Source organism: Leopardus geoffroyi, chromosome C2 (assembly GCF_018350155.1).
Source record: "Leopardus geoffroyi isolate Oge1 chromosome C2, O.geoffroyi_Oge1_pat1.0, whole genome shotgun sequence".
In the NCBI taxonomy this organism is placed as follows: domain Eukaryota; kingdom Metazoa; phylum Chordata; class Mammalia; order Carnivora; family Felidae; genus Leopardus; species Leopardus geoffroyi.
Genome location: NC_059333.1, coordinates 122,605,309 through 122,620,154, shown reverse-complemented (window position 1 = coordinate 122,620,154; position 14,846 = coordinate 122,605,309). Strand labels below are relative to the sequence as shown.

General features: G+C 50.1%; 1 protein-coding gene across 1 annotated transcript in view; it reads left to right on the top strand.

Annotated features, from left to right (window-relative positions):
* The window catches only part of SPSB4 (splA/ryanodine receptor domain and SOCS box containing 4), an 81,030-nt gene that overhangs the window by 35,102 nt on the left and 31,082 nt on the right, over positions 1-14,846 (top strand). The window lies entirely within an intron of this gene.

Here is a 14,846-nt window from a genome sequence, read left to right as displayed (position 1 = left end):
GGCCTAAGGGCTGGCCCAAGGTCACCCAGCTGCTGAGACATGAAGCTGAGGTTTGACTTCCTGGGTGAACTGACCCGGAGCCTGCGCTGTCCTCTTGGGAACGTCAAGAGGAGCAGGCCCTGGGATTAAGAGGGGAAAGGCTGGGGGGCGGAGGGCTCCCAGAGTTTCAGGAACAGCTGCCCCTGAGGTGATGCACAACCGAGGACCAGGGCTTCTGAGCCTCTGCAGTCGGATTTGCACGCAGGACCTTGACCCTAGCTCAGAGGACGAGCTCCTGGGACCTGCCTCTGAGGTGGGCTGTCCTTGCCGCATGTGGCCGGCAGTGTGGCCGGCAGCAGCCGGGTGACAGGCATGGAAGGCGGTGGGGATGGGCTGAGGCAGGCCTGGATCTCTCAGCCGCATTTAGACCCTAGCTGCAGGCAGTGGGATCCAAGGGAGGGGCTGGAGGGGCACCAAGAAAGCCACATTTTTGGAGGATTCGCAGTACGTGGAGGGATGGCAGACACTGTGGACTTTGCGCAGACAAGATTGGAGAGTGGAGCGGGAGCAGGCCACAGGGGGGAGGTCACTCAGGAGACAGACCCAGCAGGAGGCGAAAAGCCTAAGGTGTGCCGGTGGAGCCCCCGTGTCTGGGTCCCAACGATGTCAGGACCTGTGACAGCTGCTTTATCCGATGATCTTGTTTGATCCTCAGAGAGTCCTGGGAAGCGAGTGTGACGTACCCGTTTTCCAGATGAGGAAGCAGAGGCTCAGGAGGTGAAATGGCTTGCCTGAGGTTGCACAGCCAGGGAGCAGCAGAGCTGGACCTGGGCCCAGAGCCAAGTACCAAGGTCGGGGCCCTGCTCTCTGCCTTGCCCACCTAGGCTGCCGTGGGCAGGGGGAGAGGCAGAGTGGGACGGGGAGCGGCAGGTGAGGAGTTGCTGCCTTGTCTGTGGCTGGAGTGGGCATGGTGGGACCCTTCTGTGTTTACAACCTTAAGGAATAGACTTTTCTTTAGGACGCAAAAGTTTGGTTGTGCTCAGTGAGCAGGAAAATGGAAGTGACCCTGGAGCAGAGATTTAAAGCCCTGTTGGCCGTTTAGGCAGCACTGTGTTTAATAGCTTGGGACCACAGTGTCAGAGTGATAAATCCACTGTGCACCGTGAGGTGGTGAGCTGGCCTACTGGGGTCTCCCTGCTCTCTGAGTTCCACCAGGACCCAAAACTCCTTCCAATCTGTCTTGGAAATGGACCCGGCCCTGGACTAGAGAGGCTGTCAGCACCAGCTTCAAAAGGTGACGTTGCCAGTATTACGCGGGAAACACAAAGAGGGCACAAAGTGATACATATGTAAGTCCACAAGTACGAAATTAATGTAAGTACGCACTATAAAAACTAATGCTAGAAGGCTACCCTCCAAACAGGTTATCTATCCAAGGTTACTTCTAGGCAGGAGCAGAGGTAGATTTCCTGTTTCTTTGTGCTCAGTGTCCCTTACAAATCAACACACACACAGGGATATAAAAAGTGCTCTCCATCCATCCCCGTTTCCTAGCAGATTCTTGGGGTGCCCATGCTTCATCCCCCTAGCCCACTGGGTTTCAGAGCCACTGTGGTGGGCGTTCCCAGGGCCCGTCGCTTTGGCACTGTGCTGGCTTCCGTCCGCTCTGCTCTGTGCTGAGCTGCAGCGGCCCCTCAGCTGGGTGCAGCTACCACCTGGACGTACCCGTGGGGGGTACCCCTCAACCACTGTGAGGAGGGGGGCCAGGGGATAAATGCCTCCAGCCCCCAGGACAGCTTTGAATCATGACTGAGGGTTGCTCAGAGGGACCTGAGAGAATAAGCCCAGGTGCCCCCATCTGTGTGAGCTCATTAGCATACCCTTTCTTGCGGCTTCTGGGTGGTTCAGCTGGTTAAGTGTCTGGCTCTTGGTTTTGGCTCAGGTCATGATCTCATGGTTCATGAGTTTGAGCCCCGCCTTGAGCTCTGCGCTGTCATTGCGGAACCTGCTTGGGATTCTCTCTCCTTCTCGCTGTGGCCCTCCCCTGCTTGTGCTCTCTCTGTCTCTCTCAAATAAACTTTAAAAAACAAAAACCATACCCTTTCTTGTCTTCCTCCCTTCCCTGTTATACTCTGCCCTTTCCCTCATATTTTCGGACATCACGTCCCCCCCCCACCCGAAACTACCTGCTCCCCTCATCTCAGGGGAGCCCCAACCAAGAAAAGCCCACACTGACCAATTTCTGGAAGAGCTCCTCAGACGTCTTCTAGCACGTCCACAGCTAAATACTGATGTGTGTGTGCACTTGCTTTTTCGCAAAGCACAAACGGGACCAGACCGTACTTACCATTCTGCAACTTGCTTCCTTTGTGATTCAGTGGAACACTGTAGTGGGATTTCAGGTGCCGGGGTATGCACTTAGCAGCCCTTCCTGGCGACCTTGATCCTGCTTATTGTGGACACCCAGGTCCCCCAGGACGGGACCAATCCCAGCTAGAGGTTACTGGTCCTCAAGGAAGGGGAGCATGTGACAAATCCTTGTCCTCATCCAGTAGGTCCGTATTCACTGTCCAAGCACTGGCTGAGCCTCGTCCGCTTCCCCCAGGCCAGATCCTGGCTGGGCTTTGCAGCTGCAAAGATAGGCCTGCATGGTCCAGCCCATTTGCCCAGCAAAAATGGAACAGTCCAGTAAGAGCTGCAGGTTTCCACAGACCTCAGAAAGCGGAGAAAGGGCGCCGAGGGGGCACAGATAGCAGATAAGGTAGGTCTCTGCAGAGGAAGGGACCTCTGAGTCCTGAAACCTGGGTGTTTGCCAAGTGGGGTAGAGCCCAAAGGAGCGAGGCAGGCTGAGGTGTGGAGGTGAGAGAGAGGGTGGGGGGGGGGGCGGGTAGGACAGGGAGCAGATGTGGTATTTCTCATGCCTTGGCCTGACATTTTCCTCGACTGCAATGGATTCTTTTATCATGACTTTCACAAGCAGGCCTGTGTCTGCCAGCAGCCTTAGGGTCAGGAACAAAGGAGATGATGGACGCATTTGGACAGAAGCCCTTACCTCATTCTTTGGGGACTTTGTCAAAAGCCAGTTATCTTTGAAAAAGCAATTTTCAGGGATTTCACAGAAATTGTTCCAGAATTTGTGAGTGTTGACAGCTCTGTCACTAATCAGCTGGGTGACCTTGGGAAAGTCACTTTAGAGACTGCTTAGGAATTGGTCTATTTGCTTTTTTAAAAGCAGCTGACCGAATGAGTGTACCCATTGTGTGTGGGTGGGGGAGGTGATGGGAACATTCATGAATACTTGTCTGAGGTGACGCTGGCTACCTACTCCTTTTTCAGCTCCTGCCCCCCATCCAGACTGCTTGTAAAGCAAGACGGGTAAACAGAACAGTTCTTCTCTCTCTCTCTCTCTCTCTCTCTCTCTCTCTCTCTCTCTCCCTGCCTCCTTGCCTACTCCCCAGATTGGGAATACACATTAGGGTCAGCCCAGAGTTTAAAACCCCAGCTCTTCCGCCATTTGACCCTGGACAAGTCATTTTTAAAATTTTTAAAATTTAAATTTTAAATTTAAAAATTCATTTATTCTGCACATACTGAGCACCTACTATGTGACAATTACTAGTAGGCACTGGGGATACAAATGACACAGGCAAAACGGATAAAAAAAACTCTGTCCTTGTGAAGCTTATATTTAGTAGGTAGAGACAGACAAAATCAGGCAGTAAAAATGAATAAAATGTTAGCTAGTGATAAGTGCTACAGAGAAAAGTAAAGCAGGGAAGGGGCTAGAGTGTGTTGGAGGAGGCCTTGTTGAGATAGAGACATTTGAGTAAAGAACTTGAAACAGAGCAATGGTGAGCCCAGTGGGTGTGTCTGGGAGGGACCATCCAGCTGACAGTAACAGCAAGTGCAAAAGCCCTGAGGCACATGTGCTGTGAAGGGTACAGGAACACGGTATGAAGCCAGAGAGGATCCAGGCACGGGGATGGGCAGGTCATGTATGACCTTTGGCTTTTTCTCTGAGTGTGGTGGGGAGTCAATACAGACTCTGGGGTAGAGGAGCAACATGATTTGCCTTAGGTTTTAGTGGGATCGCTTTTACTGTGGTCTTGAGAATAGATTGTAGGGTGGTCTGGGTGGAAGCATGGAGGCCACTTAGGAGGCTATTAGAGATGCTAGTGGCCTGGATCAGGAAGGTAACAGAAGAGGTGATGAGAAGTAGCTGAATGCTGGATATATTCTGAAAATTCCAATGGGATTTGCTGGAGTGGGTGAGAAAAAGAGAAGAGTCAAGGAGTCAGGGATGATCTCTGGGTTTGGGGCCCAAGCAACGGCAAGGGCGGAGGTGCCATCAACTGAGATGAGGAAGACTGTAGGTTGGGTAGTGATCAGGAGCCTTACCTTGGACATGTGGGGGTTAAGATGCCCATAGGACATTTGAGAGGAGGTGCTGCGTAGGGAGTTGCATATGGGGTGCAGGGGAGAGTCCCGCATAAATATGGCTTTTATAGCCATGAGACAGTGTGAAGTCTGCTGGGGAATGAGCGTAGCTACTAAAGGGAGGAGGTCCCAGACCAAACCCTTGGGCACTGTGATGCTTAGGAACCAAGCCTCAGTTTCTCCTTCTGTAAAATGGGAATCAAAACTAGAATCATCTCATAAGGGCTGCCATAGAGATCATGTGAGACACTGCATGTGTTATGCATATATTAAACATTTCACAATAAAGGCCATAGGTAAGAGTATCATAGGCCCGAGTTGTCATTAATGATACAAATAGTTGTTATTAATGAGTAATGACGGTCTCAATAAGCATAATGCCTCCTACTTATAAATGCTTTTTAACTTTCAAATCTACTTTCTGGTTTTTTTTTTAAGATTTTATTTTTTTTCTTTTTTTTTTTTTTTTTTTTTTTCAACGTTTATTTATTTTTGGGACAGAGAGAGACAGAGCATGAACGGGGGAGGGGCAGAGAGAGAGGGAGACACAGAATCTGAAGCAGGGTCCAGGCTCTGAGCCATCAGCCCAGAGCCTGACGTGGGGCTCGAACTCACGGACCGCGAGATCGTGAGCTGGCTGAAGTCGGACGCTTAACCGACTGCGCCACCCAGGCGCCCCCTTTTTTTTTTTTTTTTTTCTTTAAAATCATCTCTGCACCCAAAGTAGGGCTCAAACTCATAACCCTGAGATCAAGAGTTGCATGCTTTACTGACTGAGCAAGCCAGGCACCCCAACTTTGTTATTTTTGACCATCAAAACTGTCCTGAGAGGAGCACCTGGATGGCTCAGCCGATTCAGTGTCCAGCTTCAGCTCAGGTCATGATCTCACAGTTCATGGGTTCGAGTCCCACTTCGGGCTCTGTGCTGACACCTCAGAGCCTGGAGCCTGCTTGGGATTCTGTGTGTGTGTGTGTGTGTGTGTGTCTCTCTCTCTGCCCCATTCCCACTCGCACTGTGTGCCTCTCTCTCTCAGAAATAAACATTTTTTAAAAAGCTTTAAAAAAGTGTCCTGAGCTATAAGACACATCATAAGTATCCCTGTGTAGCAAGTGCGAAACCTGGGGCTCACAGAGGTTAAGGGAAGTGCCCAGCTTTCCACCAGGTTATGACAGAGCCAGGATTTGTGTGGACACCCCCCCCCCCAAACCCCTGCTTCTCTGATCCTCCCACCACAGCCTGTTAAGCCTGACGAATGACTTTATTAAGTAGAACAGGTGCTACTCACCTGTGAGAATGTGGATGCCAGCTTTACTCAGGACAAGCCCCAATGGCAGTGCTCCCCACTGGTGGTACCAGTGGCCCAGGTTCATGCCAAATGGCCAGGGACACAGGCTGAAACGTATGGAGGTGGTGACAGGACAGGGTGACTCCCTTTTGTCAGACACCCTCCTTTTTCAAAGCAGATGAGGAGGCCGTAAAGCTCATTCACATACCAGCTCTATTCAGCAAAACCTGCAGGACCCCTGCTCAGCCCGGGTACTGCTTTTCCTAGCGGTCAGTGCTTTTCCCAGCACAGCAGCTAACTCTGGAAGAAGCTGTGAACCGAGTTAGCGGCATAGGAGGTTTGGGGGGGAGGCCTGGGTTGGCCCTGGGTCGAGCTGAGCTGCGTTCAGATCTCGACTTCTTTGTCTTCAGCTGGGTTCCTGGTGTAAGTTATTTTACCTCTTTGAGCTTCAGCTCTCTCTTCTGTAAGGTGGGGGGGGGTCCCCTTGGTTCCCAGCATTGTTTATGGACTAGAAATAACATATAGAGTGAATGGCACAAAACAGGGCTTGATAAATAGGTGATGACATGATTATTATTAGCATTAATGTTATCAGCAAACTAAATGAAGAGTGAAATCAACCTACACACTTTCAACCAAAGCCCTTCTTCAATAACCACATCTACTCTCAACCATCGACAAGGGGGTCTATCAAGAAGTACTGATCAGAGGGGCGCCTGGGTGTGTCGGTTGGTTAAGTGTTTTGGCTCACGTCATGATCTCATGGTTCATACGTTCGAGCCCCGTGTCGTGTCGGGCTCTCAGCTGACAGCATGGAGCCTGCTTGGGATCCCCTCTCTCTCCTCTTTCTCTGCCACTCCTCTGCTGTGCTCTCTCTCTTTGCAAACAAATAAACTTAAAAAAAAAAAAAGTACTGATTAGAATCTGCTACAATTAAGGCCTCCATCACTGATATAGCCAGTACCTCTGAGTGCCCCTGTGCACCAGGAGTGAGACTTGAAGTGGGGAGGAAGCCAGATTCTGCCCGGAACTCAGGGCAGCCAGGCCCGGCTCAGGCAGCCTCTGGTTTTGCTGGTGTCCTGCCCCATGAGCTGGCCCTCTGGAGGAACAACTGGCATGGGAGCTCGGTGTCCTGCACCAGGGGCCTCCCATGCTTGCTGACTGCATTGGAGTGGGCCTCCTACCCTCAGCTCCCTGATCCAGGGAGAGCAGGGAGGGAAGCTAAGGATAGGTACGTAGCCTGGGCACTGTCTCAAGGCAGAGAGAGAGAAGCAGCATCGCCTCCTTCCACCGGAAGGGAGCCCCTCCTGTGTCCAGTGTATACTTGATATCTTCTAGACTCCTTCACCTCTGCTCCACTGCAGAGAGGGGCTGCTTACCACATTTTAAGGAGCTCAGGGAGGTGAAGCAACTTGCCCATGACCACACAGTTGTTTCGAGGCCAGTCTGATGCTTGGGCTCTGGCTCCTTCTGCTCTGCCTCCCTCCCTCTGCCCTCAGAGGGGGCTGTGGGCCACCCTGTGGCTGCCAGCCCGCGGGGAAGATTTCAGTGACGGGCTCTGGGCCTGGGATAGCAGTGGGGCTGAGCCTGACCTGCCTGGAGCGGAAGATGGAAGGTGCCAGGATCCCCACTCAGAGAGGAGAGGAGGAGGCAGAGGGTGGGGCAGCCCTGGCGATGTGGGAACATTTGCAGAGGTCATGCAGGGAGATGAAGGTGTTCTTTTTCATAACAGAGTCTGTAGGGAGAAATTAAGCCTTCTTGGAAGTTGAACCTAAAAATGCCAGCTGGCCATAATGACAACAGCAATAATACAATATGTAGTAATGCCATATATTGTGGTAGGCACTTTTCATATTGTAAATCTTCCTAGTACATCTGCCGAGTAGACGTTACTTTCTTCTCTACTTTGTAGCTGAGGTCTTTGGGGCTCAGAGAGGTCACTTGATTTGCCCAAGGTCACTCAGCTAATAAGTGGCAGAGCCAGGATCTGTCTCATTTCAAAAACATGCTCCTTCTGCTATTCTAACTGAGGTATAATTTAATTCATCAGCCCGTTTGATTTGAAGTGACCAAGAGGAGGCCCAGAGAGGTTAAGCTGGGCGTGAGGCCCACGGTGGATTAGTCACAGCTGGGGAAGCTTCCGGATCTCCAGAGCCACCTTACCACCATGCACTGCTGGAGAAGGGCTGTGTGCCAGCTGCCAGGGCCCGGCTGGGCTCCCTTCTTCCCTCCTTCCACATGCCTATTTATCACACATATATTTTTACGAGCAGCTCAACCTCTGCAAGAGAGGCAAACTGGGAGCCAAGGGTCTTCCTTGCCAGTGGTGTACAAAGAGCCATGCGCCTATTCCCTTGGCCATCTGCAGCCAGAGCCACATCTTGCTGAACTCCGGCACGACGGCCTCCTCCTCTAACACCACGTAGACATTCTGTGTGACCTTGGGCAAGCCATTGCCAAGTTCTGGGCCTCAGTTTCCCCTCCTGGGAAATAGGGGCTAGCAGCAACTCCCTCTGGGATGGCAGGGGGGCTTTAGTGTGGTGACATCTATGAAAAAGTCAGCCAGCTGCCCGGCACCCAGTCAGTGTTTAACAAATGCCACTTAGGCCTGACCTCGTTCTCTTTAGTGAGTGATAGCCAGGAGTGCTCATTCTATTTCTAGAACAATATCTGTGGCAGTCTTGCAGCTTGGGGCCACCAAGTGGTCACCCTCTGCAGCCGAGGGCAGCTTGTGTCCATCGTCATCTTCCTCCTGTGACTCCCCCGGCCTCGGCCCTCTCTACCTGACCCAGCATTGTCCGCCCTCCCGCATGACACTGCACAGAGTAGGTGCTTGGAACCTGGTGGGTGGTTGAACTCGTGTTCCGGGTCTATGCAGATCTGCGCTGACTACCACAGGGTGTCCCGAGGAGCAAGCGACTCCGCCAGCCTCACCCATGGGGTGGCTCCTGGCCTGCACATCCCCTTCAGGGAGAGCTGAGCTGGACAGCAGTTCCTTCCACACACTTCTGTGCCCTGAGGAGGCAATTTCTGAGGTGGCCTGAAGAGAACACTGATTGGAAATTACGTTTGCCTCTGGCTTTTTTTTTTTTTTTTTTTAGCTTACCCCAAAAGTCCTGTCACAAAAGGCTTTCAGGTGGAAATCACTCTATTGCACCCTGAGGAGGAAGCTGTCACAGGCTAGGACTGAGACTGGTCAAGGACCCATCGCGCCCAGGGCCCGAGCACAGACTGGGCGGTGCCCTCCATGCCTGTGGCCCGACTTCCCGCTGTGAGAGATGGCTGTGCCACCCAATTGTCCCCTGGGAGCAGCCTTCCTTCACAGTCTGGAGGTTGCTGTATAAACTCCCCAGCTGCCCCATCCTCAGGTGGGATCACTCTGAGGGCACCTTCCGGCCAACTCTCTCTGCTAGCCGGCTGAAGAACACATCCTGCCTACGTGTCCCTTCCCCTGCCCTCCTTCCCCCGATTCCCTTGTCCCCTACACTACACGCTTTCTCTGTGGCTGCACTTTCTGTCTCAGGGAAATTGGGGGTTTAGAAGTGCCCCAGGGGCCACCAAGGAAGCCCTTTAGGAGAAAAGGTGTCAAGGAGAGTCTGGACTATCTACCCATGTATCCTGCTTCCCAGCAGGGCATAACTAGTGGATGTTCGCATTGGAAGAATGGGCTCGGCTCCTCTCAGGCCCGCTTCCAGGTAGCTTGGGGCAGGGGGGCCTGCCGCTGGGTGTCAGGGTGACGAGGCAGCCCTGCACCATCCCTGGGGAAGAGTGCGCTGGGCGAGACTGCAGAGGGCATGTTCGGGAAGGGATTTCCGGGCTACTCTGAGGCGGAAAATTTGAGACCGTAAGCTCCTCAACAGCTGTGCTCTCTGTATTGTTTGGGCCACTGCCTGGAGCACCATGGCTACGGGATGAATACAAATGCATAATGGAAGAGGCTGTCCTGGGGCTCAGAACAGACTTATTCATCCCTCGCTCCCCCACCTGCTCCCTGCCCAGCTCCCCTGCGACTTCTCTGGGACTTGATGTTGTCAAAACTCATATAAATCCCAATGTCATCTGGCTCTGTTGTCTGCAGGGCCCCAGACATCAGGAGGGAAGAGGGAATTTTCACTTTTCTCCATAAATGAGGGGGATCGATGGGGAGGGCCCGTTGTCCACCCAAACTTCCTGGGAAACAGCTAGGACCCAGAACGCAGGGATGGCTAGGGATCCTTTGTGCCCCATCCCCCCAGAACATTTTAGGTCATCTGCTCCAGCGCCATCTGCTTCAGAGGCTGGGCCGGGAGGAGCTGGCACTGTGCGCAGGGGTGTCTCCCAAGAGGATGGAGATCTCCAAACTGGTACAACCATAAGACCTCTGTGACTGAGTCTGGGCTGGGAGTCTGAGCCTGGATTTGGACAAACCATAAGAAGAGCATAGAAGGAGTAGAAATAACACCCAAGGCAGAAGTAGAGGCCCCCTCTGGAAGAGGAGCCAAAGCTGGGATGTGATGACCATCTAGGACTATAGGAGGAAAGAGCTAAATAAGTTCATAAGCCAGAAAGTGATAGATAGGTAGCAAGGAGGTAGATAGTCAGGGCCTCTCCAACAAACATTATAGCGAGACCTCTCCTCCCTTCATCTGGACCTCATACTGCTTTTGATGCAGCCTCTGTTAGTCTCAGCTAACTAAGCGGCCAGCTCACATTGTCCAGTCTCAGGGAGCTTATGACTCTGTTTCACAGAATACACTGCCAGGCCAGCTCTCCCTGTCCTGCCAGCTGGATTTATTTCCAAGGCTTAAAAGCAGGACTTTATAGGAAACCGTGATAAGTTCCATCTTACTGCAGTATGCCAAATTTCCTAGAGTGTGCAGATCATTTGGGTTTCTAGTTCCATACTGGGTATCATCTATCATTTCCAGCTTGTGCTTCTTACATATGTGGTAACATCATAACAAACACATTAAAACTTACAACACCCTTAAAGCGAAATAAGTCAGTCAGAGAAAGACAAATATCATATGATTTCCCACTCATATGTGGAACTTAAGAAATAAAACAGATGAACATAGGGAAAGGGAAAAAAAATAAGATAAAAACAGAGAGGGAGGCAAACCCTAAGAGACTCTTAAATACAGAGAACAAACTGAGGGTTGCTGGAGGGGAGGGCGTGGGGGGATGGGCATGAAGGAGGGCACGTGTTGGGAGGAGCACTGGGTATTATATGCAAATGATGAACCTCTGGATTCTACTTCTGAAACCAGTACTACACTGTATGTTAACTAACTTGAATTAAAAAAAATTAATTTCAAAAAGCCTCGCAGCATCCTTTGTTAAACATAATGGAGGTGTAGTGGTGAGTTCAGTTGTGTTGCCCAGAACTTGACTTCTTGACATAATGCTCTTTTTCTAGGGTAGATTTTTAATTAAATGTATTACCTTTAGTTTTGCAGCTTTCTTTCAATAAGTTTGCCAATAAATGAACCAATAAATTTACCTCGATCTCAAACATATTTTAAGGATCTTGGAAAGTTTGTAATCCAGAGCCTTATGTCTGGAGCGTTGCATGGTTTAAGCAGGCCTGGCATCTTCCTGCTCTTTCTAGGTCAGCTGCATCAGCAATCCTGGCTGAACTTCCTGCCTCTGGGTCCCCTGTCCACAACCTGGTGCCTTTTATACATGGCTGCCAGACTCATCACCCTGAAATACCATTTCTTTTTGTTCCATTTTCTTCTTGACAGTCTGTGCTGGAGCTGGAATTAGGCCAGGACACTCAGCCTGCATTCGGGGCTCTCCATCATCAGCTCCCAGCCGCAGGTGACCCAAAGTCCCTTGGTCCTAACACAGGCCATCCCTGAAGTCAGGCCAGGGCCTTTGCTGGCCCTTGGACCCACCATGCTGAGTCCTTCATGTCCGCCATTGTCCCTCTTCTCTCCCAACCTGGGGATGCGATGATCTTCAATAATACCATCCTGGGCCCATAACAGAGGCTTTCCAGCAATGGAGACTGTTTCTGAGGCTGCCCACGTTTCTCTCCAAAGACTCACATTTCTTGTAGTCTTGATCCTTTCTTACGAGTATCTCCTAAGGCCTCCACTTTGACTTTCTGCTTGTCTCCCATGGGAGAGAGAGCCTGGCCTCCTCTCTGTTAAAGGAGGAGAGATGGGCTCAAGGACCCTCGGGAGGGAGGACCAGATGGCACCGGGATGTGGCTGGTGCCACAGGAAAGAAGGCCGGTGAGCCTCTGACTGGGTGGCAGTGTGGTAATATCCAAAAGGTAAATTCAACAACTTAAAATAGTTAAAACAATCCGGTCATTAAAACAATTTAAAAATAACAAATAATAAATTACTGACCATCATCGTGTCTCTTCACTGAGTCCCCGTGACATCTGACCCCCTATTCATGACCTTTACCTTACCATACTCATGTGAAATAAAAACAGGCTCAGGGCAGGTACCGCAGGTGTTCAAGGCCACACAGGCTGTGAGGACAGCCCAGGCCTGTCTGCTTATCACATCCATGACCTTTCTTCCCCGTCAGGACCATTTTCTCACCCAACAGCAGATAGGTCCACCAATTGCTGGAGAAGTACAGCATTTCACTCTCTGTCTAGACCTCCACCAGTGCCAAGTGGTTTTAATTACTGTAATGCAGTGATTAAAAATCTGTTTTAATAGCCTGTAGGACTGCTTCTGCCTCGTTATTCCTTATTTTTGCATTTTTCTGTTTCTTTTGTGTTTACTTTTCCAGATAAACTTTAATCATTTTAGTAAGGTCCCCCCAAAGCCCCATTGGCATTTTAATCGAGATCATACTACATTTATGGATTATTTTAGGGGATAATTGACATCTTTGAGTTCCTGAGTACTGCAGTCCACGCATAAAATATATCTCTCCATTTAGGCACGTTTTCTGTTACGTCCTTCAATGTGATTTACATTTTTATTCTTACAAGCCTTACACATTTCTTGTTGTGTTTATCCCTAAGTATTTTATCTTTTTTGTTGTTATTATGAATGGAATCCTACCTTCCATTATATTTCCCAACTTGTTATATGCCTGCAGGGAAGCTGTTGATTTTTGATGACCAGTAATTTTCTACTTCACTGCATTCTTATTTCTCTCGAAGGTTCTCTTTTGGTTCTCCTGGGTATACAAGCAAACCATCTGCAGAAAATGACAATTTTGCCTTCTTTCTCTTCTTTCTCTTACAGAACAGTGATAAGTAGTCGTGGTGTTGGTGGTATAATGTAATTTTTAATAACTAAATAAATAGTATGTCACCATTTAATCATATCATAATTTAATTAACTGTCCTCTATTTTATACATTTGTTTCCAACTTTTCCCTCTTGTAAATAACATTGCAGTGAATGCTTTTACCTATACCAGCTGTTCTCTTTATTTATATCGGCATGGTAGATTGTTAGGAGTAATAATAGGTCAAGAAATAAAAACTGTTTTTGAGATTGCTGACACTGAGTGCCAACCGATTTTCCAGAAAGAGTTTATTTAATTAATTAAACATGTATATGTTAAAGCTTTGAACATTGGCTAGTGCCTTGTAGAATCTCAAGATTGGGGGACCATTTACTTAGAGGAGATTTATATTAAGTGAGCTTGGTTGTTAGTCTTGTCAAGAAGATGTTTTATTGTCAACTCAGACTTAGTTCAGAACAAGAGATTGTAGCATCAGAATGGGCTAGTGCTGAGGCCTGGTCTGGCCTCTTGGGGTCCCCTTAGCTCAAGTCCAGCAGAGTCTATGTTTACCTTCTTCTGAGAATCCCCTCTGCCAGAGACTGTTGTAAACTACACCACCATTGGGCATGGGCCAAGTATTGTCCTGACTGGGCTTGCCCATGCCCAGAAGCCACAAGTCTGTGGCAGGGGTCGTGGTCCTTTGGCTCATGGCTCTGCCCCTCTGTGCTGCCTCTTGCATATATGTTTCAGTCTCTCTCTCCTGGCTCTCCAGACGTACCAGCTGCTGAGCTGGTTTGTTCTTCCTTGATAGCCCTCATCTTCCCTTGCGTAAAGTAAACAAAGTGTTACGGGCTTACTTATGTTCCCCTAAAACTGGTATGTTGAAGCCCTAACCCCCAGAACCTCAGAATATAACCTTATTTTTCCAAATAAGATACAATAAGATGTAAGTTAAGATGAGGTCACTCCAGTGGGCTCTAATCTAATAAGATAGGTGTCCTTATAAAAAGGGGAGATCCAGACACAGAGACAGGGAGAACACCATGTGAACAAGAAGGCAGAGATCAGGGTGCATGTCTACAGGCCAAGAACCACCAAAGATGGCCTGCAAACCACCAGAAGCTAGGGGAAAGCGGGTAGAACAGATTCTCCCTCCCAGCCCTCAAAGGCTCCCACTGTGTAGACACCCTGATCTTGAACTCCCAGCCTCCAGAGCTGTGAGACAATAAACTTCTGTTGCTTAAGCCACCCAGTCTGTAGCACTTGTTTTAGGGCAGACCGAACAAACTAATACGTAGGGGAAAGGCTCATCTGCTCAATCAACGTGAAGCAAAGGCCTCTGTGTGCTCAGAAAGATGCACTACGATGGCTTCAACAGGTGAGGCCAAGGGTGAGGAGGGGCACGGCTTGCAGAACGAGTATCCTGGATCCCAGGACTTAGCAGCCCTGGGCGTGGGCCTGGAGCCTTGAACGAGAAGGCAAGGGTACCCTTGCAGGCAGCTCTCTGGGCAATGCTTGTTGCATAAACCCGACAGAGTCCCTGTAAAATGGTCAGAGGCCTCTGCTTTCCAGGCCCAAGCCCTGTAGCTACCCTGCTAGTGTTGGAGATACACAATGACCACACAGGAAACGTCACTTCAGGGAGGCGGAGGCCTGGCTTCTCGTGAAACCAGCAACTCTGCAAGTGTAGACGAACAGGTGGAAGTTGTCTCATATGAGTGACACTGGTCTTAAAACATGCTCTCCAGACCTTCCAGGCTGGCAGTGGAGGAGTCCCTTTGGAGAAGGCTGGGGGAACTTAGAGCCCAATTGCCATCCCCTTGGAGACTGCCACAGCCCTCAGCAGGCTGGCCTGAGTACTGCAGTGGCCCACCCTCCCCTTCCTCCCCACTGCAGACGCCCACGCTGGGAGGCTGGGGAGCACCTGACTAAACAGTGGGTCAAACAGACCCGGCCG